This window comes from Mastomys coucha, unplaced genomic scaffold (assembly GCF_008632895.1).
Source record: "Mastomys coucha isolate ucsf_1 unplaced genomic scaffold, UCSF_Mcou_1 pScaffold12, whole genome shotgun sequence".
In the NCBI taxonomy this organism is placed as follows: Eukaryota; Metazoa; Chordata; class Mammalia; order Rodentia; family Muridae; genus Mastomys; species Mastomys coucha.
Genome location: NW_022196894.1, coordinates 29,929,432 through 29,935,573, shown reverse-complemented (window position 1 = coordinate 29,935,573; position 6,142 = coordinate 29,929,432).

Genomic DNA, 6,142 nt, shown 5'->3' with positions numbered 1-6,142 from the left:
ACACAGACACAGGAGTATCTAACAATGGTCTCTGAGCATGTGCACACCTGCACACAGACAAAGGAGTAGTCTAACAATGATCTCTGAGCATGTGTACACCTGCACACAGACACAGTCTAACAATGATCTCTGAGCATGTGTACACCTGCACACAGACACAGTCTAACAATGGTCTCTGAGCATGTGTACACCTGCACACAGACACAGGAGTATCTAACAATGGTGTCTGAGCATGTGTACACCTGCACACAGACACAGGAGTATCTAACAATGGTCTCTGAGCATGTGCACACCTGCACACAGACAAAGGAGTATCTAACAATGGTCTCTGAGCATGTGTACACCTGCACACAGACACAGGAGTAGTCTAACAATGATCTCTGAGAATGTGTACACCTGCACACAACACAGGAGTATCTAACAATGGTCTCTGAGCATATGTACACCTGCACACAGACACAGTCTAACAATGGTCTCTGAGCATGTGTACGCCTGCACACAGATGCAGGAGTATCTAACAATGGTCTCTGAGCAACCACTGGCCTCTTCCAAATGCTCTGGAGGCATGTTGATAAGCATCTTCTCTGAACACTATCATCCATCCCCTGTCACAGGACTTAGAATGCAGTAGGATCTGGTTTCCTAGGCATTTCCAGAGAAGAGCCGGAAGTCAGGGAGAGTGGTGACTTTTGGTATCTAGATGACAAGAGATTAAGGGATACACCAGGACAGTATGGTCTAATAGCAGTTCCAGGCCAGTAAGGGGGCTTCAAAAGAGAACAAAAATTCTTGCCTAAGTTGGTAGCTTACACCTAACATTCAGTCCTAGCATTCCGCAGCAGAGGTGTATAGATCTGTGATTTCAAAACCAGCCTCATCACCAGCCAGGGCTGTAGAGTAAGAACCTCTTTCCCAACATCATTGACAATGATTATGTTAGAGTACACAACTACAATGCAAATTACTCCTTTTTGAAAAGTCCCTCACCCTCATAATGGTGAGACTTGGACAAAGGTGAGTGTATCAGTCACTTCTACAATGCTGTGACCAAAACACCGAGAGCTTAAAAAGAGGGATTACAGTCTCAAAGAGCGTACTTAGTCTGTCTTTGCTCCCCTAGTCCCCAAAAGTTCATGGTTTGGTTACTGTAATGGTTTGTGTGTGTGTGTGTATACATACATACACACACACACACACACACACACACACACACACACACACACACACACACATATATATATATATATATATATATATATATATATATATATATATGCTTGGCCGAGTGGTACTGTTGAGAGGTGTGGCCCTGTTGGAGTAGGTGTGTCTGTGGGTGTGGGTTTTAATACCCTTGTCCTAGCTGCCTGGTGAAACTGCCCGCAGTTTCATGAACAGGGTTCTCCTCAGCCAGGAGGGAATAAAGGACCTGAAATAAAGGGTTTGAAATGCAAAGAGAAAACACGAAGCCAAGTAGCGTCCCAATCAAGGTTCCACTTTACTGAGAATAAACCAGGGTTTTTATAGTCACAGGAGAAACTGAAAACAAGTCTCTAGATTACACTACAAAGAAAGTTCAGGTGCCAAAGTCCCCAGGTTCAGAAGATCTTCAGGCGGCTGGCTGGTGTACTCAGGCAGTGGGCGTGCTCAGGTGGTGGGCGTACTCAGGTGGTAGGCATACTCGGGCAGCTTCTTCAAAGATGAACCAATATTCAACAGAGAGCATCTGTCTTAGCTCCCAGGTATTAGCCCCCAAGCAGAAGCTGCCAGAAGTCGGATGGCTGAAGTGAAGGGGGAAGGTAACAGCCTGGGATGTATTCTACTAGCAGTCTTTAGGTGAAGATGTAGAACTCTCAGCTCCAGCTGTGCCGGGCCTGCCAGGATGCTGCCATGTTCCCATCTTGATCCTAATGGACTGAACCTCTAAGCCAGCTCCAATTAAATGTTGTCCTTATAAGAGTTGCCTTGGTCATGGTGTCTGTTCACAGCAGTAAAACCCTAACTAAGGCAGTTACTGTTCTATCGCTGTGAAGAAACACCATGACCTAGGCAACACTTAGGAAGTATTTAATAGAAGTCTTGCTTAGATTAGAGGGTTAGTCCATGATCATGGCACGAAGCAAGCAGGCATGGCACTGGAGCAGAAGCTGAGAACTTTACATCTTGATCTTAAGGCAGAAGGCAAAGAAAGAGACACTGGGCACGGCATGGATTTTGAAACCTCAAAGTCTACCCCCAGTGACACACCTCCTCCAGCAATGCCACACCTTTTAATCCTTCCAAATAATTCCACTAACTGGGAAGCAAGCATTAAAACATGTAAGACTATGGGTGCCATACATATTCAAACCACCATACCATCTCATAATGTAAAATGCATTTAGTCCATGAGATCCTGAAGTCCCAGCATAATTCAAAAGTCTTAACTTCAAAGACTGCTGAGGCTCAAGGCAAAGTCTTAGCTCCGAGTCCCTGAAATATCAAGACAAAAGTTCCAGGTGGCTCATCCCTGTAATCCAGCCATAGGAGGGGAGGTGTAGAAAGAGAGCCTTGGGTTAAAAACCAGTCTTGTGGCTGGGCAATGGTGGCACACGCCTTTAATCCCAGCACTTGGGAGGCAGAGGCAGGTGGATTTCTGAGTTCGAGGCCAGCCTGGTCTACAGAGTGAGTACCAGGACAGCCAGGGCTACACAGAGAAACCCTGTCTCGAAAAAACAAAGCAAAAAAAAACAGTCTTGTCTGCATAGGCCAGCAGAAAGAGAGAGGGGAGGGGCTACATAGCAATGGGTAGCTAATACATTCATTTCAGAGTCCTTTGACAGGTTTATATATCTAAAAAAAAAAAAAAAAAAAAAAAGGAGTCATGCCACCTGCCATCTTCCTTCTTAAATTAGGCACATTTCGGTGCCGTAGTTGTCTACCACAGAGGTGAAACTGGTACCAAACAAACAGGATCTTTTGGGACTCTGGCTTCCTGGCTCAGTGATGCATAGCAGCAGTCCCAGCTACTTGGGAGGCTAAGGCAGTAGAACTGCTCAGAAACCCAGGCATTTGAGACTAGCTTGGTCAACATGCCAAAGAAGAAAAAAATCTTCGTCAAACCGGGCGGTAGTGGTGCACGCATTTAATCCCAGCACCTGGGAGGCAGAGGCAGGCGGATTTCTGAGTTCAAGGCCAGCCTGGTCTACAGAGTGAGTTCCAGGACATCCAGGGCTACAAAGAGAAACCCTGTCTCGAAAAATCAAAAAACCAAAACCCCCCAAAAACAACAACAACAAAAAAAACCTCTGGGTCTTCTTTGTTGACTCAGAAATGCTTCATTTTTGCTAGAACCCACAGCAGGCTCAGCTTACCTGTAGTTTCCTGCTGTCTTAGGGTTTCCATTGCAGGGAAGAGATAACATGACCAAGGCAGATCTTATAAAGGACATTTAATTGGGGCTGGCTTACAGATTCAGAGGTTCAGGCCATTGTCATCAAGGTGGAAACATCCTGGCAGACGCAGTGCTGGAAAAGGAGCCAAGAGTTCTACATCTTGATCTGAAGGCAGTCAGGAGAAAGCTGGCACCCTTGGGCAGCTAGGAGGAAGCCCTCTCAAAGCCCACTGCCACAGTGACACACTTCCTCCTAACAGTGCCGCTCCCTGGGTCAAGCATATCCAAACCACCACACCTGCATTCAGCTGTAGTCTGAAGTCCAGCCATTGACAACCATCACATCTCAGTGATCCAGGCACAGTCATAGTCCACAATGCTCTCAACTTCTTGTCAGGAAGTCAACACTATTATGTTTTAAAATAAAGTATATGTGTGTGTAGGGAAAGTTTATCGTCCATATAGGGTTAAATAGTAGGCATCTGTAGCTTTAACATCTATTGGTAACTTGTAATATATTTCCTGTGATTAAGGGAAAGTGCAATGTTAATAAGAGATATGTCTGCCTTATCCTAAAGATTTTTGTTTGTTTGTTTGTTTGTTTTATGAGGGGATTAGGACCTCACTAGGTAATCCTGGATGACCTGGAACTTTCTATGTAGACTGGGCTAGCCTAGAACTCACAAAGATCCTTCTACCCGTTCTCTACTTAAAGGCTACCTTTAATGTTTTTATTTTTGTTTGTTTTATGTGTAGGGGCAGGTGTATGTGTGCCACAGCATACAGTTGGAGGTTAGAAACAAGCCAGTTCTCTCCTGCCATATGACATCTCAGGTTGTCAAGCTTGGTGGCAAGCACCTTTTCCCACTGAGCCATCTTGCTGGCCCACTAGAAATGACATACTTATATACAGCTGGACTTGGAATCCAATGGTCCACACATACTAAGCAAGTGTTCTCAGCCCTTCTCTTACTTTTGAAACAGGGCCTCACTAAGTTGACCAGGCTGGCCTTGAACTCAGTTACCCAGGTAGGCCTTGGACTCTGTTCTGCCAGGAGTCATGGCCTTAACTATGGCCTAGTGTTCCTTCTGCCTCAGCCTCCCTAGTAGCTTTCCAGAGAGAGGCTGCATCATGAGGCTGGGCAGTTAGTTGCTGGCTTCTTATTTGTAGAGGGCTGGCCTCCAGCTTGTGATTCCCTGTTCTTGGCCTCCCAAGTGCTAACTATAGGGTGCATAGCCATCCTACCGGATCTAAAGGTGCTAATTCCTCTCGCAAGCACCTGGGGGCTGATAAAAACTGCAAAGCTTTATTCTCCAGAGCCCACCCAGACGGCTTGATTAGCTAGGGTTTCTATTGCTGCAATAAAACACCAGGAGCAAAAGCTACTCATGGAGGAAAAGGTTCATTTAAGCTCACAGCTTGTGGTCCATTACCTAGGAAAGCCCAGGCAGGAACCTGGAGGCAAGAACTGAAGCAAAAGCCATAGAGGAGCACTGTTTACAGGCTTGTCCTCATTGCTCAACCTACTTTTTTTTTTTTTTTAAGATTTATTTATTTACTTATTGTATATGAGTATACTATGTATACAGATGGTTGTGAGCCATCATGTAGTTGCTGGGAATTGAACTCAGGACTTCCTGGAAGAGCAGCCAGTGCTAACTACTGAGCCATCTCTCCAGTCCCTCCTTCTGCTTTCTTATACCATCTAGGACCACCTGGCCAAGGGTAGCATTGGCCACAAAGGGCTGGGCCCTCGCACATCAGTCACTAAGTAAATGCCCCACAAGCCAATCCTATGTGACATTGTCTCAATTGTGGTAGTTCTGTCTTCTTAGGTAACTCTACCTTGTGCCAAGTAGACAAAAAGCAAACAAGCCATCAGGACACCAGACCACCATTTTTAATAGCAGTTTGTGAAGTTTGAACTATGTTAGTAAGCCCACCTAAAACGCTGCACTACCGGACTGCCTTCATTTTCTCCCAGTTCCCAACAAAACTGCAACAACAAAACCCCAGAGGCTAGGGGGCTGGAAAGATGGGTCAGCAGTTAGGATGTGTCTTCTTCCAGAGGTCCCAGGTTCTATTACAGCACCCACATGGCTGCTCACATGGACCTAGAGTCTATAACTCTAGGTCCAGGGAATCTGATGACCTACTCTGGCTCTTCAGGCACCAAGCATAGGTATATGCAATCAAAACACTCATAAATAGAAAATAAATAATTTGCCAGGTGGTGGTAGTGCACGTCTTCCAGCACTTGGGAGGCAGAGGCAGGTGGATCTCTGAGTTTGAAGCCAGCCTGGTCTACAGAGTGAGTTCCAGGACAGCCAGGGCTATACAGAGAAACTCTGTCTGGAAAAAACCAAAAAAATAAAATAAAAAATTAAAAAATAATAATAATGACAACAACAACAACAACAACAATAATAATAATAATAATAATAATAATAATAATAATTCAAAGCCTTTTTTTTTCGAGGCAGGGTCTCCTTGCTGCTGGATTTGAACTTCCTGTGTAGTCCAGGCTGGACTAGAACTCAAGAGATCTGTCTCTGTCATCTGCGTGCTGGGATTAAAGGCAGGCACCACACTGAAAGAATCAATTGAATAGATTTTAAAAATCAGCCTTATAGCTGGGTGGTAGTGGTGCATGCCTTTAATCCCAGCACTTAGGAGGCAGAGGCAGGTGGATCTCTGAGTTTAAGGCCAGCCTGGTCTACAGAGTGCGTTCCAGGACAGCCAAGGTTACACAGAGAAACCCTGTCTTGAAA